This window comes from Ascaphus truei, chromosome 4 (genome assembly GCF_040206685.1).
Source record: "Ascaphus truei isolate aAscTru1 chromosome 4, aAscTru1.hap1, whole genome shotgun sequence".
Lineage (NCBI taxonomy): Eukaryota > Metazoa > Chordata > Amphibia > Anura > Ascaphidae > Ascaphus > Ascaphus truei.
In genome coordinates, this window is record NC_134486.1 from 251,632,088 (window position 1) to 251,658,233 (window position 26,146).

A 26,146-nucleotide genomic window follows, 5' to 3' on the forward strand; every position below is an offset into this window, starting at 1 on the left:
ATACTTATTACCCAAGGATTTACACTGATAAATGTGTTTTTCTAACAATGTTTAAAGACATTTATCTTCTACATTTTTCCCTATGAGAGCTTGCTGATTCCCCAGGATCCGGAGGGCCAGTGCTTCTAAAGCTAAGATAAATATTGAATGTACAGTATGTACTTTTATTTTACAGGTCTTTTTATTGGATTTTTAAAAATGTTTTTCATTGCCCATTGACTGCTAATGTATTAATCTGTATCTGTTTAGGGTACAGATGAATACAGTGGTAGCCAATGCATTTTTGGCCAAATGCATTTCTTCTATTGACTGCTATATTCTCTATTTCTGTTTATTGTTTAGATTAAATTGTTTTGAATTGTGATGGCTTGTGTATTTTTATTTTTGGACAGATTGGTTAGCGATTTTATTAAATTATGTATTTTGTTGGCTACTGGTTTTCATTTAATTATGAACCCAATGGTTGTATAAATTAATTGTTGTGTTGCTTACTGCTTTTATGTATTAAATGTATTGTTTGGCAAGTGATATGATTTATGTAATTGATTGCCAAGTGGTTTTAATGATTTTATTGAATGCCTAGTTGTTTTATTTCTTTAATTGATTGGCTAGTGGTTTTATTTAGGGAATTGATCGGTAAGCTAGCGCTTACATTTTTTTTATTTTGTGGGTTTAGGTGCTTGTTGTATATGTTTGATTCTTGTGTATTTTGGACATTTATACTTTTGTATTAGGGTGACCATTGACTGCTATAGTAGCAATCATGCCCATATTATATGGGTATGATTTACTACTATGCCACTCAATGGGTACAGGGTTGGTATAGTGGGTCTGGGGTGGGTGGTTAGGCCTCTCAGGTGGGTAGCGGGGGAGGGTGGGTTAACCCCTTTATTACTAATTACTATAGCGGTTATTAACAGCTAAGGTGACTAAGGGGTAAGGGGCCATTAGATTGTATTTGTTATGTATTCTTTCTGGCAATGGAGAACATGTCCCTGCTGAGGACACCCTTCATAATGGCATGGATAAGTAGAATAATTGTATTTACATTATTTATGCCGACTGCCTAATGCTTTGTTTAATAATGAGCAAATTATCTATTATCCATATTTTGATAATAGTTATTTTGCACATTACTGTATGTGTTTGGAGGGGAGGTGTATTTATTGAAATGGAAGCCATCTTTATTTTTTTTACAACACAAATGATACTGCAGGCCAGCGGGAAACCACGGGGACCACCCGAGGACCCCCAGACACACATGGGGACTACCCGGGACCCCCGCTAGCATGTGGTATTAATCCTGTGTATAATTTTTTTTATAGTTTTATGTGGGGGCACAGGGTTTGGGTAGTTTTCTATTTTTGTTTATTACATATTATAATGGTTATTGGTGGCCTAGGATAAGGGTAGTAGGGCTGTTAAGTGTATTTTTGTTTATTGGAAAAAAGTATATGGGGTGGATGGCCCCAATCAACCAGTGCTACAGAGCTTTGTATAAACCCACAATAATTGGAGAATGAATATTTCTGACTGCATTTAAACCGGATCACTTGGTGTGATGATGCATGCTTGAGGCTATATGCATAAACCCCCTAGATGGCACAAGGTATGGCAGAGATGTGCGGAGTTGTAAGTGGGGAGTCTTTGAACCCCCCCCCCTTGACCTCTGCAGTCTCCCTGAACTAGATAAACCTATATGCCTGGGGTAGCTCTCTTTAAGCAGCACTTGTACTCACATGTGGTATAGACGCCGGTTCTGTTCTGCTCCATGGCTGATGTAGTAAGCAGAAGGAGTGTACCTGTTCCGGTTGAGGAGAGGCAATTCAGCGGACACCACGAGGCAGGGAAAAAACGTTGCGGAAGCTGGACTGTGCTGTATAACATTTCCTTTAAAGAGTTTGAAAAAGCCAATTTCTGGGTGAAACGCGTTAGAGGTGCAGGGGTATGCTTTTTCCCCCCTCTTTTTAACTATGCTTTAATAAAGGAAATGTTATACAGCACAGTCCAGCTTCCGCAACGTTTTTTCCCTGCCTCGTGGTGCCCGCTGAATTGCCTCTCCTCAACCGGAACAGGTACACTCCTTCTATTTTTGTTTATTGTTTATTTATTTATTTATAAAATATTTTACCAGGAAGTAATACATTGAGAGTTAGCGGAGGTGCGTGAAGGGGGTAGTAACCCCAAGGATGGGTGTTTAGGCATACCAGTTGGGTAGTGAGAGGGGTTAACCCCTTCATTACCTTAGCATTATTAACCGCTTAGGTAATGAAGGGGTTAAGTCAACCTGCAACCCCCCAGCAAGGTCTAAACTCACACCAAAGGCCAAATACCACCTCCAGCACCCCCACTACCCACAATAAGCATGGTGGTTATCCCCTTCGTTGCATTAGCGGATAGCCGCTAAGGTAATGATGTTGCCTGTGAATGCATTTTTCATGCATCTGATTCATGCCGGGGTCTCCGGTGCTGGTATTAATGTGTATCAGCTCCGGGGACCCTCTGTATCAATGTGATGCAGGAAAAATGCATTTTTTTTCTAATTGCCGTCTCGCCGCTTATCGGCAGCTTCTCACCACCTTCCTACCAACTTTTTATGGCGGGACGATTTGGAGAGGAATTCTCAATTCTAGGGTGGCGATCAGCCTCGATAAGCTGATCGGGGCTACTAGAATTGAGAGAGTTTGAAAAACTGCCGATAAGTGCCAAAAAGTGGCTTATCGCCACGCATTTGGCCATTTTTTTCACCAAAAATTTCTCTTATCGCCGCTTACTGATTACCAGTAGGCTTTTTTGCCGTTAAGCTGGCAATAAGTGTCTTATCGGTGCTTACTGCATGGGCCCCTTAGTGTTATTTTGATCCAGACACTGAAATAGGTCTTTAGCTCAAGAAAGAGAGGAGAGGAAAATACATGTAAAGCCAGAAAATAAGTCTATTTTAGGGGGTTACATTCATCCAGCCCTTTTAAAGCCACTTCATTCACCATTCCACTACCTGGTTTGGATTGGAGCGGTGGGGGCACTACTTAGCTTGTAGCTGTGGTGTAGCTGGAGATGAATTCCACCATGCGTTTCATGGTCTGCTATCGCCACAGTGTCAGCGGCATAACACAGCAATTTCTTGTTGTCCTTTTATACAGTCCTTCGGCTCCTCATTGGTCTATTATTTATTTATAAAATGTTTACAAGGAAATAATACATTGAGAGTTACCTCTCATTTTCAATGTATTTCCTGGGCATAGTTGTGATAACAATACATGGTTACATTAAATAGACAGGGTTATACATTACTGTGCAGTATATTTGTATTGTATGTCTTTATTTATGTAGCGCCATTAATGTACATAGCGCTTCACAGTAGTAATACACGTGGTAATCAAATAAATAACAGATACTGCTGCGGCCGAGTTTATTCGAGCATTTGCCCGTTCTCGGCCGCAGCAGTAACCTGGCGCGCGCCGGAGGGTGCCGGGCGTGCGCCGAAGCAGCGGAAGAGCGCCCTCCGATCGGGGCGCTCTCCCTCCCGCTGCCGGGTCCGCCGGGTCCCCCGGAACCCCCTGCCGCCGTCCCCCACATCGCGGGACACCAGGGCTCCCTCGGGGAGCCCTGGACGCGCGTGCAGGGGGCGCTGACACCCGATGACGCGTGACCGCGCATCGGTGACGCGCGGCATGCCGAGGGAGTGGGGCTAGCAAGCCGGGGCATCCCCCGGCTTGCGGAACTAGCCCTGCTCGGATTAAACGTGTCGGTAGTGTAATATAAATAACAGATCATGGGAATAAGTGCTTTAGACATAAAAGTAACATTAAGGAAGGGGAGTCCCTGCCCCGAGGAGCTTACAGTCTAATTAAAGACATTTCATGAACAGTTAAATATTATATACAGTATGTATATTATTAGTCTCATATTTACATATGAATCATAAAAGATACATACAAGATAAATGTTTTCACCAAAAAGAGCCCAGCATAGAATTACACAATACAGGATTAAATGTAGATTTTATAACTATAAAACTGAAGTACAGTATGAGGCAGACTCAGGCAAAATTCATAGCACGTAAATAAACATTAAAACAACAGTACGTGAACATTTTCTCTTAAATCTGCAAGGTATACCAACTTTTGCCAAGCATTATATATACAGTGTATATATTTGAAAAAATAACAAAGGGATAGTCACACCAAAAATATGCAAAAATGTCTTGTATGGGCCAATGTTTCAGCTACCCTCTGGTGCCTTTATCGACAAAGGCTCCAGCAGGTAGCCAAACCGTTGGGCAAATACAATACATTTTTGCATATTTTTGTTGTGCCTATCCCTTTGTTATTTTTGTACAGTACCTTATAGGTACTCAGATAGCAGGGCCATCTCCAGTAGTCAGATCCATACTATCTAAGTACGTTCCCCAACCCTTTCACATTGTTATATACTGTATTTAAAATATATATTGTATTGGAGACATTCTGGCAAACGGTGCAAAATGTACCCCATTTTTACAAATTGCTGCAGAAATTGGCAAAATCTGTCATTTTGGAAAATTGCTGTAAAGAATTGTATAATTAGCAATATTTCGCCCATTTTCAAGCAATGTGACTTTTTACAAAAGTATTTGCTATTTTTTTTATTTTGAAGACATTTGTACATCTCTAATTTAGAACACAAACACAGTAACGAAATTATAGGTTTTCCTCAACAGAAGAGACGCCATAAGCAGGAGGCACATTGGTCCACATTTACTAAGTGATGCTGTTCCATTAAACATTTTCTGATGCCTGAAGACACCGTAGGTCCCATTCAAGTGAATGTGCCATATGTTGTCATCAGGTCCCAGAAGGAATCTTTTAGAATAGCACTGTTGAGTAAATCAGGGCCATAGGCCAAGATTCACAAAGGGTTGCTAAATGAAAAGCTGCCATTATGTATGTTTAGCACCAATTTTATCGACTTCTTCACTAAAGTCATATCACTAACAATAAAGCAGTGATACATTATTTTTGATAGCAGAGATATGTCAGTTATCACTTTAGCGTTGTATATGCAAATGAGCATGCAAATGAGTAATTAACACTAAATGACCTATTCATATGCACCACTAAACTCTGATACCTGGCAAAATCAGGGTTAGACCAAAAACTGCGTTATTGCCAAAAAGCCATATGCAAATAAGTTGACTAATGCATAATAATCGTGCATGTAAAATTTGACTTAAATCTGAAAAAATATCCCAAGTAAATGTTGATAATGCAGAATATCACAACATAATGCAATAACTGTGAATTTTAAACCTCTTAAATGCAAATAAGAAATAGACAAGCTTTGTAACAAGTGTGAATTCTGAATTTAAAGATTAGTTTTATTGGAACAAATCAGAAATACAAATTACACTTCAGTGGTAGAGGTAGTACTCTGCTAAATATATTTAGTTTAAGAAGTTAAGTGGAAATACGTATCTATTGTATAATACAATGTTCCAATGGCATTGAAACCTTCCTTTAAAACTTTCACCTTTGCTATCATATGTCTGAGATGACTTTAAAAAAAGACTGACATTTGTCACTTCAAGAGTTCCCCCTGCATCAGTTTCATACGCATTCAGTAAGTAAGATGTCATCTCAACTAACTTTCAATGTAAGCTGCACAATGCTGTTGTGCGGGCAAACAATCTATAATACCACTTTAGCAGGTGGCTAGGGCAGCATACTTGGATATCGTCAGTCCTCTTGAATGAGTCACACGGTTTTAGGAAGTGTCTGCATGGGACAGACTACAAAAATAAAGCTGTGAACGAACAAATCCTGCTATGACATTAGATTGTAATGAATAATAAGTTGGCTACCAAAGTACTTTATCTGCTAATGTCATAGCTCTGGGAATAGCTGCTGTGATCATTTAATTGCAATGAATTTTAATATTCTACCTACATAGAAATTTAAGCAAGCACAGTATATTGTGCATGGCCAATTACAATTAAACTGGCTTTAGAAGCTTGACACCTTTATTCATTTAGAAATTATTAGAGATGGTCAAAACCAGGTGTGTGAAACAACACTAAAAACCTTAAGATTTTAGAACCAAAAATAAAAAAGCCAAAATTGTTTAGAACTAAAACCAAACCCAGAACACCAAACCAAGTGTTCATCACTAATGATCCTTGCCATATCTTTGCTAAGTTCTTCAGATATATTACTTTAGTTTCCCAATTGTTTTGAGAGAGGAAAATGCTAATTTGCCTATGCAAAGTACTGTACATTGTCTCTCTCTCCTCCAAAACCCATATTTCAGAGCACTTGTACCTGAAGAACTTCCAATTGGATTTAAAAAAATTATCACTTTCTGAATTTCAGTTTGATCAAATATTTTTGACGTTTTGAAAAGGTGGAGCAAATTTTAGGCAAATCAAAGTTTGGTAAATTCGCACATCGCTAGTAAGAACGTATAGAAAATGAAGACCGCATCTCATATATTTACAACAATTCAATATTTATTTTTGTATAACTATGAACACATATAAATGTACATAAACTACAAATTGAAATAAAAATAATTATGAAATATTTTGTGCATTTATTTTTGAGCAAGTGGCAAAAAGAGGGGTGTTTATATAGGCTTAGTAGTAGATTATTATTATTTAAAAAAATGGACATGATATATTAAATACATTCTGAGTCAGTACCTTGACAAGGCCACATTGCTTAGTTTTCCTGCAATCATTGACATATTCAATACTGCTCAGCACCAATGCTTCCAAAAAAATACTGCCTTGGGGCCCATCAAGAAACTAACCTGAAGTGATCTGTACAGATGTAACAGCCGTGACTGAGCCTGCTGGCACAATGGTGCATTAGCCTCGTCCCACTTCTTGTGTGCCGCTAATTCAAAACTATGCCTACTTCTCCCTCTGCGTTGTTGTGTACAGTATGTCCCACTGGAAAGTGCCAGCTTGAGTGGTAACAGCTGCTACATCTGTATATATACTAAAAAACACTGTGGTTTTAAGGGGTAATTCTATATCCACCAAAGCAGCAGTTTGGGTAGTTTTTTTTTACGGAAAACAGCCCAAACAGCCGCTTCAGCGGATGTAGAATAAGCAAAAAGATCCCTGTACGCAGACAAACTTAGTGAAGTCGGGAGGACCTTTCAATCAATTTGTTTTTGTTCCATGTAGTGACTTTTGGTTATAAAATTAGCTCTAAGACCTCAAGCTCAACAGTATAATGCAGTGTTGCTCTGTGTCAGTCCCATATTTGTTAAGAGCATTTATACCAGGCTAGCTAATCTAAACCATGACTTACTGTAGCAATGGTTGTTAAATGCATGAAAATGTAAAAAACTTTATTAAACTTCATGGATAGAAATTAAGAATAATGTTAGTCCAAATCTGGTGAGGTATCAATGTCCATCTTAGCCAAGTATTTTTCAACAAAAAGACAAATATAAAAGATGCTTTGCTGTGCAGCTAAAATCTAAGTTTAGCAAACAAATAGTTGTCTCCCTGAGTCCCCATCCTCTAATGGATTTCTTCTGATGTTTGTTGACAGATGTAAAGTTATAACTGTACTTCAGGTTGTCCCAGTCATACAACCATGGGGAAATGTCAGGAACATATGCACTGTATGTCTGTATATTCTAGAAAAGAGTATACGATATAATAAGCTTCAAGTTAATCTTACACAAATAGACAGCAATGTAAATAAGCAAAGTCTAAAAAAAATAATATACAAAAGAATCATAACAAAAACAAGGTTTTTGTTGTAATTAATCAATAAGAAGTTCCACATGATATTTAAACAGTTTATATAATAAATGTCAGTAACATAATTTAAAACCTTTTTGAGCCTTAAACCATATATTTTGTGCTCAAAGGGAGTTAATAACCTTGTGTTGAGACCAAGTATGTTTTGTAGACCTTACACCATGAACTCTCCATCATACTGTATAACAACATCAAAAGACAGTTTCCACATGTCCTACTATTAAAATTGGGTCCAAATGCATCATCCATTGGTATAGGAATCTAATATAATTCCAATGCCGATTTATAGCCTCTACAAATAGGAGGCTATTTTCTTCCTTTTCAATAATAATCAATTTGACAATATAATTTTTACAATCTTTTAGAAGCTTCTCTATGCTTTCCTCTGTAGCTGTTATCTGTCTTTTATATTATGTTGTAAGTTAAAAGTGTTGTCATTTGAACTCAAAGATGCAGGAGTTGTACCCTAGCATCTTTATCAACCAGAGTTTTATGTTTCTTCTCAAGGGAATGGATTTCATCTATTAATGTATTACCAGCCGACTGCTGTATCTTTTTTTTTGGAAGCCAGTTTGATCAATTCTCCTCTAATCACACATTTGTGTTCTTCTCAGTTTGCCAAGTATGATTTGTCTGTGTGGTTATTAACCTTAAAATAGTTCACTAATTCTGGTTGTATGGTGTTTCTGAGTGAAACATCTTTGAGCAGGGAGTCGCTCTTGCCCTTTCTCTCCTCCTCCCTCACCACAAAAGATTTTATCCGTGTTTGGATTCTTACAAAGTCCGTCTGGAAATTAATGGCTGTCTGACTCTGAAGAAAAAATATCTGAAATTACGAGAGTGATCCGTGGACCAAAAGGAACGAGCCGTTACAAATCCGAAAAAAAAAAATGCCCATCTTTAGTTTTGGGTCCTACTGTATGTTTGTGTTGACCACTCTGTCTAAACTATATTGTTCTATAAATAAGTAATCAATCTGTGTATACATTATGTGGGTGTGAGTAAACTGTGAAGTCTCTAATTTTAGGGTTAAGGACTCTCCATACAGCTAGCAGATTATTGTAACGGATCGGGGGACACACGCCTCTCAGCGGGTCCCCGTCACCTCTAGCCCCACGGCAGTGCCCTGTTTCCCTGCTCCCTCTACAGCTTACCTCCTCCACGCCGAGCCGTTCCTCCACGGCGCACGCCGCATCTGCATGCACGCGATCGGGGCGCACGCACGGCAGCCTTACAGAAGGCGCGCGCACCCAATCCTCTTACCTGCCCTCCCGTGCTGCTGGCGCCACCCCTCATCGGCTGCAGGCTATTACCAGGTATCACTCCCCTGTCTCCCATCCTGCTTACCTGGACCTATCACTGCAACCACTCAGCCAGGCCTCCGCTCCACCCCTTGCTACCATTGGTCCTCCTTCCCTTATAACCCCAGTCTGCCCTCTCCGTCGTCGCTCAGCATAGCTTCTCTGTGGATCCTGTGTGCAGTGACTTTGCCAAGCTCTCTGTTTCAGCTCCTTGTTCCTGTCCCTACCTCTGTTTGGATTCTCTTGGATTGATCTCGGCTTGGCTTGACTACACTGGCGACACACTTTATTCGAGCTCGGCTAGTCCCACGAATTCGGGTATACTCGGGTGTATTGAGGTTTGTGACTGTTTTCTGCCCGAGTGCATTGCGTTATTTTCCAGGCAGGGATTGAAGCATTTTATTCCCGCTGGCTGCAATACTGCACAGTATATATATATATATATATACTGCATTACAATTCATGAATTTATGCCATCTGGTAGACACGCAAAGCATTGCAGCCTATTAAATCCTAATCATTATCATTTAACAGATCAGCCGCCCGTCAGCCAGGCATGAACCGTGGCTGGGAAGGCAAACGCAACGGGGCTTGTCAGAGGTGAGGAGCGGCGCATTCCAGGTATCTGCCAGGTACATACTGGGTATTTGCTCGAATAAAGTGTGTCGCAGCAGTACGTGTACCTCTCTATTCCTGAACTCTGCTTTGGACCTCACTACGCTGATTTCTCCTGTCCCTGACCCTAGGCTCTTGGACATTAACCCTCCGACTTCTGGCACACTGGACACAGCAAGTATATTCTTAACCCTGTTCTCACAAGGCCCGGCAACGCAACTTACCACACTCCGGGCACGCCCTTACTGCTGTGGGTGCGTGTTATACCCTTACCCACCTCAGTACTGGGGACTGGCCAGGTCTGCGGGCATACAGGCGTTACATTATGCTGAGCCCAACAAACGCAGACCCCCTTGCGGTGGCCAAAGTGTCACTATGGATCACTGGCAATTTTTAAGCGACCAAGTTACCGTTGTGGCACAAAAACTTTCTACACTCTCCCTGTGGGAATCTCCAGCTGTACCGTCCCCTCCTGCCCCACTACCGACGGGTAATTTGGAACCACGTATTCCACCTCCAAATCGGTGTGCAGGAGACCCCCTTACTTGCCGAGGATTCTTGAACCAGTGTGACGTCCAGTTCAAAATGTCCCCATCTCGGTTTCCCTCAGGTCGTTCGAAGGTGGCCTACGTCTATGCCCTGCTCACTGGTGACGCGCTCACTTGGGCTTCTCCCCTCTGGGAACACCGATCAGACTTAACCCAAGATTACCCCAAGTTCTGGCGAGAATTTCAGCTGTAGAAACCCAGTGGAACGATGAGGCTCTCGCCACGGGATACTGGCAGGGTTTGTCTGAATCCTTCAAGGATGACCTCGCAGCTCATGTTCGTCCTTCATCTCTAGAGGAACTCATTGCCCTCAGCATCCGGATGGATCAGCGCATTCAAGAGTGATGCCACGAGCGCCAGCGTCCTCATTTGCTGTCTCCCTTGCCTGTTTCTCCTGTGTCTCCTCCCTTGGCTATTCCTGCGTTGGACGCCCTCGGACCGATGCAAATCGGTAGCCAACAGCCGCCGAGATGAGGGACTCTGCTATTACTGCTACTACTGCGGCTCCCTGGAACACCAACTACGTCACTGTCGCTTGAAACCGGGAAACGAGAATGCCCAGTAAAGGTAGAGGGGCTTCTACTGGGTACCATTTCGCATTGCCCCTCGTCCCCCAAAGAGCTACCAAAGAGAATCCTTCTCCCCATAACTCTTCTGGCTCCTAATATCAAGGTAGAGGTTGAAGCCTTCATCGACTCCGGGTCTGGTGGCAACTTTTTGGATCATAACTATGCCTGCAATAATCGAATCCCGTTAGTCAAGAAGAAGTCGCCCATCGGCCTGGATGTTATCGACGGCCGGCCGCTTCAGCCAGCCTTCATTATTTGGGAATCTATTCCCCTCACCATGACCACCGCGTATGGTCATACTGAAATCATCATCTTTCATGTCTTTCACTCCCCCACTGTCCAGGTCATTTTGGGACTGCCGTGGCTGCAGCTTCAGAACCCGCGGGTTCATTGGACCAACGAACTACTGATCCAGTGGGCTCCTACCTTGGAGAAGACGGTCTCACCTCCCATTACCATGCTCGCTGGACTCAACGCCTCTACTCCTTCTCTTTCTTCCCTGCCAGAGGTATACCATGACTTTTCGGATGTCTTTAACAAGACCCAAGCTGAAGTTCTTCCTCCTCATCGTTCGTACGACTGTCCCATCGAATTAATTCCTGGAACCACTCTCCCCAAGTTTAAATCATATCCCTTGTCTGTCCCCGAGACTGAAGCTATGGCGACCTACATCCAGGAGAACCTTAAGAAAGGGTTTATTCGGAATTCCACCTCCCCTGCCGGGGCCGGTTTCTTCTTCGTGAAAAAGAAGGATGGCTCTTTAAGACCCTGTATCGACTTTCATGGGCTTAACAAGATTACAGTCAAAAATCGGTACCCTCTTCCTCTAATTTCCGAACTCTTCGACCGGCTCCAGGGAGCCTCTATATTTTCAAAACTTGACCTGAGAGGAGCCTACAACCTCATCTGAATATGAGATGGAAAACTGCATTTAATACGCGTTCAGGTCATTATGAATACCAGGTGATGCCGTTCGGCCTCTACAATGCTCCTGCTGTCTTTCAAGAATTTATGAATGATATCTTCCGGGACATTCTGGGAATTTTCATCATCGTATATTTAGACGATATCCTCATATTCTCCAAGAACCTGGTAGAACACATTCGTCACACTTGGGTGGTCCTCTCACGTCTGCGTGCTAATCGCCTCTACGCGAAGATGGAGAAATGTCTCTTCCACCAATCTTCCACAGCCTTCCTTGGCTATATAATCTCCGATAAGGGTTTCACCATTGATCCGGAGAAATTGAAGTCTGTTTTGGATTGTCCGCTGCCGAATTCCCTAAAAGCCGTTCAGCGTTTTCTTGGTATCTCTAACTACTATCAAAAATTCATCCGTAATTTCTCCACTATCGCACTACCCATTACGGCTTTGACCAAGAAAGATGCTGATCCCACAGCATGGTCTTCCGAAGCCATCAAAGCCTTCGAGTTCCTCAAAAAGGCTTTCGTCTCCGCCCCCATCCTTCAGCATCCGGATACTGCTCTTCCGTTCACCCTGGAGGTAGATGCTTCTGACGTGGGAGCCGGGGTAGTACTCTCACAAAGATCCTCTCCACAAGAAAAACTCTACCCATGTGGATTCTTTTCCAGGAAATTCTCTTCTGCCGAGAGAAATTATGATGTCGGGAACCGTGAACTTTTGGCTATCAAATTAGCTCTGCAGGAATGGAGACATCTTCTCGAGGGTACCAAAGAGCCAGTAGCCATTCTCACCGATCACAAAAACTTATATAATCGAGGGGGCTCGTCATCTAGGATCCCGCCAAGCATGTTGGGCATTGTTTTTCTCTCGTTTTAATTACACGATCTCTTATATTCCCGGTACCAAGAATATCAAGGCTGATGCTCTTTCTCGCCAATTCTCTGCGGAGGAAGGATCTTACGAATCTTCTGAGACGATCCTTCCCGCAAAACATATCATTTCTGCCAATAATTTTGATATCCTGGATGAAATCAATAAAGCTCAGGCTCATATTCCTAGGAGATTTAAGGTGCCAGAAGGTCGTCTGTACGCTGCTCCACGTTTTCGCTACAAGATCCTTGAGTGGGGGCATTCTTCGAGGACTGCAGGGCATCCAGGCTTCAAGAGAACTGTGGACCTTATTAGACGGACCTTTTGGAGGCCCAAAATTAACAAGGACATTTTTGATTTCACCAGAGCTTGCCCAGTCTGTGCTCAGAGCAAGTCCGCCCGACACAAACCTTCTGGTCTTCTCCTGCCTCTTCCTATTCCAGAGCAGCCTTGGAAGCATATTTCCATGGACTTTATTGTGGAACTTCCAAATTCTCACGGCATGAATACGATCCTCTTGGTAGTGGACAGGTTTTCTAAGCACACACACTTCATACCGCTCAAGGGTCTTCCCAATTCAGCCACCTTGGCTGACATTTTTTCTAAAAAAAAATTCAGGTTACACGGCGTACCACTTTCCATTGTTTCTGACAGAGGTACTCAATTTATCTCTAAATTTTGGCGAGCATTCTCGCAAAGACTTGGCATCTCCCTTCTCTTCTCCTCGTGTTACCATCTACAAACCAACGGCCAGACGGAAAGAATGAATCAAACCTTGGAGCAGTACCTCAGATGCTTGGTATCAGAATCTCAAGACAATTGGGTGGACCTATTACCCTGGGCGGAGTTCGCTATTAATTCGCTGAAGAATGAGGCCACGCAAGAGTCGCCTTTTTCCATTAATTATGGGTACCATCCCAGCAGTCTTCCCCTCTCCTCCCTCCCCTCTGGTGTTCCTGCAGCGGATACTCATGTCTCCAATCTACAGAATTCTTGGAAAAAAATTCAAAGAGCCTTGCAAGGGTCCATTCTAAAACAAAAGACGCAAGCAGATCGGCGTCATCAGGTGGGCCCAGTATACAAACCTGGAGACAGAGTTTGGCTTTCCTCAAGAAATATGAAACTCAAAACTCCTTACCAGAAGCTGGCTCCTAGATATTTGGGTCCCTTCAAGGTCCTCGAATGGATCAACCCGGTAGCATATCGACTGTCGCTTCCTCCCACCATGAAGATACCTTCTGTGTTTCACGTATCCCTCCTGAAACCCTTTGTCCAAAATGTACACTTTCCGGACTGCCCTCGGAGACCTAATCCCGTCACAATACAAGGACAACAGGAATACGAAGTCCAGTCCATTCTTGATTCACGTTGGTCCAGGGGCAGACTCCAATTCCTCGTTCATTGGAAGGGATATGGCCCAGAGGAACGCTCATGGGTACCTTGTCATCACGTCCATACTCTAGCCCTTCTCAAGCAATTTCATTGGAAATTTCCTCACAAACCTTGGGTGGATCGTCCGGAGTCCGATCCTCAATTGAGGGGTAATTTAACGGATTGGGGGACACGCGCCTCTCAGCGGGTTCCCATCACCTCTAGCCCCACGGCAGCTTCCTGCCCTGTTTCCCCGCTCTCTCTACAGCCGAGCCGTTCCTCCGCGGCGCACGCCGCATCTGCATGCACGCGATCGGGGCGCGCGCACGGCAGCCTTAAAGAAAGCGAGCGCACCCGATTCTCTTACCTGCCCTCCCGTGCTGCTGGCGCCACCCCTCATCGGCTGCAGGCTAATACTAGGTATCACTCCCCTGTCTCCCATCCTGCTTACCTGGACCTATCACTGCAACCACTCAGCCAGGCCTCCGCTCCATCCCTTGCTACCATTGGTCCTCCTTCCCTTATAACCACAGTGTGCCCTCTCCGTCATCGCTCAGCACAGCTTCTCTGTGGATCCTGTGTGCAGTGACTTTGCCAAGCTCTCTGTTTCAGCTCCTTGTTCCTGTCCCTACCTCTGTTTGGATTCCCTTGGATTGATCTCGGCTCGGCTTAACTACGTGTACCTCTCTATTTCTGGACTCTGCTTTGGACCTCACTACGCTGCTTTCTCCTGCCCCTGACCCTAGGCTCTTGGACATTAACCCTCCAACTTCTGGCACCCCGGACTCAGCAAGTATATCGTTAACCCTTTTCTCACCAGGCCCGGCAACGCACCTTACCACACTCCGGGCACGCCCTCACTGCTGTGGTGCGTGTTATACCCTTACCCACCTCAGTACTGGGGACTGGCCAGGTCTGCGGGCATACAGGCATTACAATTGTACAAGCAAAATCATTTAAGAATGGTTATTATCATGGGGAATCTCAGGGTGGATTTCCTTTTTGAGCTATCTATAAGTGGGTTCTATTTGAAATTAAAGTCTCCGCCCAGAATCCATATTTCTTCCTTGAAATAGTCCAGATGAGATAGAGCTTGCTTCAAAAAATACTAACTGACCTGTATTTGGCACATTCTGTATACATTCGCAAAATTATAACATGTGTTCCTGATCGTGTCTTTAACAAATATTAACCTCCCATCTTTATCTGCCTAGTGGTCAGTCACATCTAAAGGGAAATGTTTATTGATAAAGATTCCCATCCCATTTGTTTTGTTCTAGCATGAGCTCAAGACTGACAACGAGAAGATTCAAACAGTGATATTATGTTCTTTTGGTTTTCTGAAAGTGTATTTCTTGTAAATAGACCACTTTAAATATGTATATATGCATATTCTTTTAGAGCCATTTTCTGTTTCTGTAAGGCATTTAGGCCTTTATTTTTTAGAAATGTTACTTTAACAGGCATTGTGTTTCTCAGTCTTCTTCAATAAGCTCTGGTATATTGATATTATATATTTGTGGCCATGTATGATCCCTGGTGGCTTACACACAATAAGTTCCACGAGATATAGGACTGAGCGTAATCACTCATGTTTGTCCCGCCTTAGTAAATGGGAATAAGGTCCAAGAAAAGGAGGAGGAACTAGGAAAAATATATAAATGGTTAAATGTAAGTGAAAGGGGAACCAGGGAAATAACTAAGCCAGTTATATGGCTATCAAACTCGGAATGAGGGTGATGAGAATGGCAAATGGACATTGTTTACACTTTTATGGGGGTAACGACAGAAATTCACTAATAAGTCCTATTGCAAGAACATAACAATTGCTTAAGAAATACTCAGAACAAGAGAGAATCATAATTAGCAATATTGCCAATATCAATTTATTTAACCACTATCTAGCTACTATTTGGGGATCGGGGAGATCCACAACTCTCGGCGCTACAACTGCCACAGCCGCATGCATTTATGAACATCAACAATAACATAGCGAACCATGAACGGCGCAGCATGAGAGAGTGGATCATAGTACAAGGGATGTTATATATTCTCCAGTTCCTGTGTGTGTGTTCACAGTCTACAACATTTAATTCGATATGCATGTCATTTTTATAATAATACTCAATTTCCAAGTTGGCAGCGCATTATAATACAAGTAATGGTAAAGGTAAGCTATATCAGCAGTCACCATGTGTCTGCATGCACTGATTAGTTAAAATATCTCATTGTCATTTGAAAAGCAGTCATTCCAAACAATAATATCCACATATATAATAATAATAATAATAATAATTAAAATAATATATTCCTACCTCTGAGGTGGAAATTACATGTGGGCCCCATAGCCCTCTCTCTTACCAGTATAGATCTTCCATTTTTTGTGTGCTTCTATTATATTTTGTGTAGAACGTTGGAAAATGGAGGACACTAGGGGACTACGGGCCAAAAGAGAAGCAACGACACCACTCCTAAATGATATTGCTACAAAAAGGCATTCAATACATGGGAGATACATTCAACTTATCTTTAAGCTCCTATCATTTGTGTAATTGGTACTGTATATATTTACTACAGCATACAGGTGTACAATTATTCTAAAACTTGCCTTGGAAAATCTGGGGCAATCACCAACAAGACCCAGGTACATGCTGGATACATGCTGCAACATTTCAGTGACATTTCTGCAGACAGACTAATAGCCCATCGAATTAACACAGCAGGGGTCCCTAGCAGTCCCATTCAAACTGTATACATTTTATACTGTAGCACTTCAAAAATTCGCACTTACAATAAAACAATATAAAAACAGCATGTATAACTCAATTGTGAAAAGAAGGATGGATCAACCAGTGTTGGGGCTCACCACACTGCCTCCATTTAATGCTCACTGTGACTGATGGGGGCTCCAAATACAGTTTGCTGTCTCCCGATCACCAGCCAAGAGTCAGTTCCGTCGCGGTCCCTCGGATACTGCGTCACTTCCGGTTCCAGCTCTCGTGGTTGTGGATACTCCACAAACTCCCGGTTTCTCCTCCTCTGGGCGCTCTCACTCTACGCGTTTCGCCAAATAGAATGTATGGCTTCAGATGTATGCAGAAAATGCCAGATCATAAAAATACTGTACCTGGATTACAGAATTACAGAATTCTCTAAAGTTATTTCCATTTATATCTCTCACCTTTTTCATAAACAGAGCTTTAACTGCAAAATTATGCAGTTTGATCACTAAGTCTTGTGGTGCGTCAGATGGCGTTGGTCTAGCCTTGAGTGCTTGATGACAGCTAATAAGCTTAATAGTAGAGCCAGGTCCTGAGGTCGGACAATCTCCGAGATGCCCCGCTGCCGGACATTGCACCTTTATCCCCTGTCCAGATCCTCCATTTGATCTTGGAGATCTTTTGTTATTGCATGCTGTTCATGTATCTTGATATATAGGGAGTCCCTGGTGTTGGCCCACGTTCCCCTCTCTTCTTCCAGATCTGCCACCTTACTCCCTATTTAGGATACACCAGATTTTATTTCAGTGAGTTCATTTGTAATCATTTGTTTTACTTGATGAAACAAGTTTCGGAGATCATCTTGAGTGCATCATTTTTGTAAATATTCTGTGCTTCCAGGTTTCAGAGGAAGGCAAATAGAACTGTGGTCGTTTCTGTCAGAAGATGCACGTCGCGATGTGGGTGATGCAAGAGGGGATCGGGACCTGCTCTCGGACCAACATCTTTCCAGGCTCTGATCTCCGAAGTAACCTCTTTATTTATTTTCTTTAGAGGCATCTGGGTATCTTATATTGCGGTAGTTAGTATTTAGTTGTATTGCTGCTTCCCCCCCTCTGGGAGACCGTGCTAAAGCTACAGGTGTCATGGTGCTTGTTACCTCTGAGGGTTCAGTAGAGATGAGCATCCGCGATGGTAAGGGGAAACAGGACAGGCTGTTGGTGATCCTTCAGGCTCTTCTCATGGTGTCAGCACCACCAGTCATAGTAGGCTCCAGGTGTACTGGAGCCAGTCGCCACCATGACAGTCTTCTCTCATACCTCTACCCAAAAGACTGTAACTTAGGCAGATGTATATGAAATAGGATCCTTTATTGAAGCAGCCACTGCAGTTGTTATTACAGCGTGTGCATAGGGTTTTCAGGATAAGTCTCAAGCCTCTGGATGGTACCTGGCTTCTCTCAGTTACACTTCTCTCTATTTGCTCTTGACAAAGACCTTAGGGTTGAAACGTTGTGTATGCTTTAATAAATCTCTTTATTTTGGAAATCCGTGTGCCCCATCTTCATTCCTTTTTTATGCCGTGGGTTGGATCAGCCAATCGTACATTGATGGGAGCATCGGTAATTGTATCACTCTTTATCATATTGTGGTGTGCAGCATTTAATCTTTGTTCTCTCAGTTGAGGCCTTGCAGTCTATTCGATCTTTTCACTTCAACCCTGTAAGTGAATGAGAGCATGTCTCACTCCCAGCCGGGATGAACTAGAACTGCCTTTAATTTAGAACGCCTCCTCTCCAGTAAAGAGGGGGAGGGCACAAGGTCTGCACTGATTGGCTGTACACAGACCCAGTTCACCTCCACCCCGTCACTCAAAGAGGCTGCATGAGGATAGCATGACATGGATTGTAGCTACTGGGACTTACGTGACTGGAGGCAGAAAATATAGCCCTGGACCAGCCATGGATACATAGTATTAGAAATGTTGGTTCCTGAGCTATATTTTTCCCCTTTGTTCTTTATAATACACAGAGCTGAAGTTCTAAGCCCGTTTAAAAAAAAACCCGGTATATATATGTAACGGTATTTCTGGCCCGGCCTGACCCACCCAATCTCACATTGGCCCCTGTGGTCTAACCGGACCCCATTACAGTGTGAATATGCCTGATGGTGCACCTGCTGGCTACAGGACTCCTGAGTCTCCCGCATGATGGTGTGTGGGGAGGACCCGTCAGACAGGCAGCTGAGGTAGTGTGCTGAGTCTCACCTAGTTCCAGTGCAGCGCCTCCACCTCACCAGGGTCCCTGCGTCCGCATGGGGATGATCCTGGCGAGGAACTCCTCCGTGGTGCTCCTCTCTGTACACTCATTCCAGATAGATACACGAGAGGGTTTCTGGCTGAACTCATCTTTATTGACACGGCAGGGCAACTGCCCTCCACAAGGAGTATCTTCAGCCGCTCATCTCGCCAGTGCTCCCTTTTGATAGGTATATCACCTAGATCAGGGATTCACTATTCCCGCAGGAATCACTGTCCTGTGCCAGGTCCCTGGACACAGCCTCCCATGGAGTTACTATAACATAACTGACCCTCTGATAGAACTTGAACTCCTTCCTCAGCTCTGACAAGAGCTGGAACTCCTTTCTCAGCAGAACAACTAACTTTAGAACACAGTGCTGTGCCTTATGTAAGCTTCTGAGGCTGACACATCTCTGACATCACTAACCATGGAGTCAGAGCATGTGACCAGACCCAGCCATACACAGAGCACCCCACCAGGGTGTGAGGGAAAACCTCCATGATTACTGCTGGCATGCCCACACTTACCAGGCCTTACTGCCAGCAGGAGAGATGACTGTAGGCATTTTACATGACCGCTACATATATATATATATATACACCGCATAGTTACCAGTCCAAGAACCAGTAAAGGAGACAGCATACAGCAAGGAGTAATCCAAAAGGCAATTGTAGTGAAAACAAACAGTTACACGAAAGCCAACGTTTCGGTCCCACGGGGAGACCTTCTTCAGGGCCGTGCAAACACCAAATGTGAGTGACTCACATATATACCCCCCCACCACAGAGTGCACCACAAACAAAATACACCCTTGACTTCCCTTGTTTTTTATGTATCAAGATGTATATGCATACTTTAGATATGTCCCTCTCTATCATATAAACCTCTGATATGGCTTCAATTAGCTAGCAGTTTAACCACAAAGTTATGGTTACATGTTTTTGCTGCCTGACTGTGCCTGTGGATGCGGTGCTGTCCTTGCTTTTTATTATTAATAGTGCGCATGCACTAGCTGTCTGCTGGCGTCTGAGGTTGCCAGGGATACTATTGACGTTTCCTGTGTCCTGATTCAGCACGCAGTTGTGTTTTCTCCCTTGGCTCCCCGGCTCACAGCATCTTTGGATGCGCATGTGCAATAGGTGTTGCACTGCGAATACCGGCACAAGACGCAAGGCAATGACGTCAGAACGGACCGTTCTGTTTGCAGCATTGAACTCCCTCCGGCCGTAGGTGTGGAAGGCATGATTCCTCTACAGGTCAGTCAGGTGAGGTGCATCTTGATACTAATTGGGTGTTGGTGATTGGTGTCTTTTGTTTGTGGTGCACTCTGGGTGGGAGTATATATGTGGGTCACACACATTTGGTGTTTGCACGGTCCTGAAGAAGGTTCCCTGTGGGACCGAAACGTTGGCTTTCGTATAACTGTTTGTTTTCAATACTATTGCCTTTTGGATTACTCCTTGCTGTATGCTGTCTCCTTTACTGGTTCTTGGACTGGTAGCTATGCTGTGTGTTCTTCTATGGGACTAGCATCTGCCGTATGCTCTACACCAGTGTGCTGACTGTTTCTGTGATACTATATATATATATATATATATATATATACATCCTCCCAATGAGCACAAACAACTCCAAACCAAAGGAGCGAGGAAGGACGGGATGCTAGAAGAGGCTTGTAACCCAAGGAGTAAGTGTTCTGTCTCCCCCCACCCTGAAATCTCTTCTTAAATTCTATCCCCAGACTAAGTCCCTAAATGTCCCTTCCCCCCTCCCATGTCCCCCTGATGTGCTTAAACTCAGATACCCACCTAAAGCCCCTCCTAGCTCTCCCTAGCCCCAGTAACCCATACTGTCCGGGGGCTGGTCATGGCTCATTGCCTAAAGTCTCAAGAGCTTCTATAATGTGGACCACTTATCAAAACACTGTTTGCAATTAAAACTTTAGCCTCTTCCCCTTTCTAATATTAAATTATCTTTACTGATTTTGCTAAGTAATAATAATGAAAGTCAAGGTACTAAATTATAGGGTGCTTCATTACTTAACATTACACAAGTTAGACTAGACTCCAGGGACCAATGCATTCTCAAGCATGAATTATAATAAAGGATGCCATATGTTTTCGATTGCTAGCTACTTAAAGCTCTTGTCTTGATTTGAGCCTTGTTCATTTCTGGATTTCTGGAATTGGTAAATTGGTTAAAAAAAATGTAGAGAGAAATACATTTATAAATGAGCAAAGAGACTGCAATAAAAAGAATAATGACATATACAAGGCTGCCATGCCTAATGAAGATTTAGTATCACTGTAATAAATTACGCTCTGGGTAAAGAGCACAGTGTCAACACCCTGTTTATGGAATTTAGCATTGTTCCCAGCAGAGACTTTGAAAGTTGAAGTTATTTTACTCATTCACAGACAGACAATTAAGGATTTGTCTTTTACTGTACATTTGCAATATAGTTGCTTGAATTCTCATGTTTCTCATGACATCTGTATCAAAAGCCCAAGTAGTCACAAAATCTGTATAAAAAAATAAATGATAAATACAGTAATTACCAAAGTATTGATTTTGATTATGGAATTTTGAATTTGGAAGATACCTGTATACACCATTTTGCACAATTACAGTAAATTGGCCTACTTCATACTTTTTTTATGTGTTTGTTAAGTTTGCTTTATAGCAATAAATGTATTTATTTGTATTCTTATTTTATGGTACTGTTCTCCTAACAATTCCCTCTAAAATGAAATTTAGCAAATATCTGAAGTGTTTCAATTATTTTGTTTTTAAAGCATTCACAATTGGAATTCTAGCCAATTACTACCTTTTGTTTAGTAATTTGTCCAAAACATTGCATATGCTAGAGCATATTTTCTGTAAGAACGGGATAATCTTTTGCATCCCAACTACACAGTTGTTAGAGGTGATCCTTAACTCAACAGAGTAGCCTCCCACGCATGAAATCTTAAAATATGCACAACTTTTCACACATAATTTGCAAAAATTTAAGTTTTTTAAATTACACTTTCAAGTAAAGGGCATTTATTTTTTGATTGCCAGTGCCAATATTCAGAGCAACTGAAATGTTCAGCCAACAGAAAAGTGTGCATGTTAATTTAAGATCAAATTATAGTGTAAAAAGAGCAGTTTATATCACTATTACATCACTCATTACTCATAATAATATTCAAGACAATTACAAAATAAGAAGTCAAAGAGGTAGGGACTTGCCAGGCCATCACTGGAATCAAAGACTTTAAAACTGGTCTGTTTCTGAATTCAGACTCAGGATTCCAAAAAAGTGCATATATTTACTAGAGATGCAAATCTAACCTGTTTTTTTCCAATGAAAGTTCATTCAAACTTTTGATGAAATGTCAAAATCAGTTAAATATGTTATTTTTCACCAATTGATGAACATTATTGTTATGTAATTTTAGTCTTGAGAAAGAGAGGGATGAGTGAGTGAGCAAGACAGGGAGAGAGGTTGTGTAGGAGAGGGAGTAAAAGACAGAGGAGGTGGAGAGAAATACATGGGGAAGAGAATGAGTATGTGTGTGAGAAGGAGGGGGTGTAAGAGAAAACGGGGGGGGGGGGGCAGCAAAGCTGACGGCAGTCCTGTTGCAACTCTCAAGTTTACAGTTTATATTTGCTATAGTTACATGCCTTCATTTTTCATAGGTGTAACATGTACACTTTCATTAAGAAAAAGGGTTCCTCCAGAAACCAATAATCATTCCATGCATGTGGTTTTCTGTAAATCATCAACACAAGTGATGTGTTATGGTTAGATATTCAGATTAATTACACAATATGTAAGATGCTGTTCTTCTGAACCACACAATTCATCTTAATAAAGAGGTTTTGTTTTATTGGTAACACAACCAATCCTTCTTTTTAATGAAACAATTCCTGTAACATATACTGAATGTTTTCTTAAAAATAAACTTCCAAATGATAAATATTGTAAGTATCATACATAAACAGAAGCCCAACTAATATTACTCACCCTAAATTAAAATGTTAATGTTTTGTGAAAAATGAATCAATTTTTCATTTTGCTTTAAACAATAACATTTTCTTACCTTATCAATCAAGAACAAAAAAGGGAACGGCCAATTAAAAGACGTGGTTCCACAAACAGATCATTAAAATAAGTCGACCATATTGTAAAACCCTCACCCAGCATCTGGTTATCAGAGAAATACTGTATCAACCACACAAACAAAGAGCTAAAACAAAAATTGACAAACATGCAAACTTTTGAAATCAGGCAGATTTCTGCCATTAAAAAAACTACAGCTTTGAATTCATTGTTACATAGTTACATTTACATTGCTCTTAGGTGGTAAGTACAGTACAGTAATACCCTAATAAATATAAAATAATTTAGATGTTACAGTTTTACAAGTTACATTTGTATTGCGAACAATTTATCTTTCCGTTGTCAATTATTAATTAAATGTTAAATGCAGCTCTTTCAAAACTCATCTACGTTTTTTGTCTTATTTTATTACCATTATTCTTTAGCCTGATACCAGCAAGCATATTTTTATTTATATGCAGAATGGTCACAACAGTCTAACATTATTTGGATTGAGTCTAATTAATTAAACGACATGAATATACACACAAAGCACCCCAGAGATTAAAGCATATACTCAAAAATAGAATATATTAATAAAATCCAATCAAACAGACTTGGATAATAAAACCTTTAATAAGAGGCCTAATGAGACCTTTAAGATACAACAAATACACGGTATCAATACAATTATAAAAGTGAGGTATACACTCCTACTTTATTCACATACAGAGCAAAACAAACATAAACACATATATAAAGACTAAAAAAGTCTCAAATACCAACAGACTAGCAAATAGACACAGAAAAAGCGTGAGCAGGTAACCGCTTGCTAGCGCTACAGTCCGGACTGCACCAGCAACGGAGATCGCTTCTCCGTCCAAACTTGGGCGGAGAAGCGATCTCTGCTGCTTGTGCAATCCACATTTTAGCACTAGCAAGCGGTTACCTGCTCGCGCTTTATCGGTTAGTAACTGCTTCCATTAATAAAGTTTTTTGCCCAGTCTTTTGCATTACACTTTGCTCAGGTGTCTATTTGCTAGTCTGTTGGTATTCAAGACTTTTTTCGTCTTTATATATGTGTTTATGTTTGTTTTGTTGCGTATGTGAATAAAGTAGGAGTATATTCCTCACTTTTATAATTGTATTGATACTGTGTTTTTGTTGTATCTTAAAGGTCTCATTAGGCCTCTTATTAAATGTTTTATTATCCAAGTCTGTTTGATTGTATTTTATTAATATATTCTATTTTTGAGTATATGCTTTAATCTCTGGTGTGCTTTGTTTGTACATTTTTGTCGTTTTGTCTGAGGTTTCTCTGCTGGGAAACCTCATCTTTAGGAGCATTTCGGGAGGTGGTTCACACACACAACTGCAAGGGGATTTAGAGCCTCATTCAGAAAGCCTTGATAAGGCCCTTATCTAGCACTTATCGCCCAAAATGGGCACTCGTATTCAGATAGCCTCGATAAGTGCTCGATAACGGCCTGTATCGACGCAAATTTTTATCGCTTTCCGAAACTCGCCGACTGAGCAGCGATCAGCCCCTTATCGACCATTTTCGGATGGTTGATAAACTCGCGCTATTCAGAGAGCCGCGAGTCTCGTGTCGCGGCCCATCGCAGCCCATCGCAGCCCTAAAAAACGATTTTCTCCCCAAATCCAATTCCCCACAAAATTGTTGGTCAATTGGTGGGGAGATGGGTCGATGAGCTGCGATATGTCGGGACTTAGAAAAAATCAGGCCACTTTCCTGCCTCGGATTGATGCCGGGGGTCTCCGGGGCTTATAGCCATTAATAGCAGATCCGGACCCCCCCGGCATGCATCCGAGGCAGGAAACATGCATGTACAGCAACTTCATTACCTTAGCGGCTAACCGCTAAGGCAATGAAGGGGTTAAACACCCGTGCCAGGCTTACTGTAAGAAACATACAGTACAATACAATACTGTGGCTAGCGGGGTGGGTGAAGGGGGAATTTGGCTCTTAGTAGCGGTTTAGGCATTGCGGGGGGGTTGCGGGGGGAGTTAACCCCATAAAGGGGTTAACCCAACCGCTACCCACCCGCAAGGTCTAAACACCCATCCTTAGGGCTAATACCACCTTCACCCACCCGTGAGGCCTAAGCACCCACCCCGGACTGACTATACCCACCCTATACCCATTGAGTAATATAGTGGTACATCATACCCATATAATAATAATATGGGCATGATAAGCCTCTATAGCACTCAATGGGCACCCTAATCACAATACAGTAATACACAAGACACACAGTAATAAAACATAAATAAACTCCCAAAAAAACACACTTCACTAAATAAAAACAGTAGCCAGCTATTCCAATCAATAGAAGCAATTACAACATCAACAATGAATTTATTAAACCATTTCCCAATCAAACCAATTAATTCCTAAACCAATTCAAAATGAATAGTAACACTAACCAATCAAAACTATGAATTACTCCAACATTAATTAATGTAACCATTAAAAGACAAATAAATAAATTAAAACAATCTCTGAAGTATCCATAAAACACATGAGCTAACATAATATAACATTAAGTACAAGCGAATACCAATCGCAAAGCTTTTATTACATTAACCATAAACAAACAATCATATCCACATCATTAACAAGGGAGAAATGCCCCCCAAATATTGCCATAATAATGTGTTAATCTGTACCCTAAGAGGTACAGATTAATATATTATCAGTCAATGTGCCTCCCCCAAAAAATAAAAAAACACATCCAAAGAATAAACCTGTAAAAAGAGACATTTACAAACATTGAATATCTTACTTACCATTAGAAGCGGTAGCCCTCTGACTCCCGGGGTAACAGGAAGCTCACGTACCTTGAAGGCCTCCAACAGCATCCGATGACATCCGCCATCAGGATCCGGCTCAGGTACCCCAATCTTCTTTTTTCTTTCTTTACTCACCGTCTTCTATCTTCATCTGTAACCATTTCTTGTTCTTCTTTATCTTCTTTCTTCATCTGTCAATCCAAAATACCCCATGTTAAATCCCAGCCGATGCTGTCTCGTTGGCTTCTTGGGCTCAAATGAGGCGTCACGGC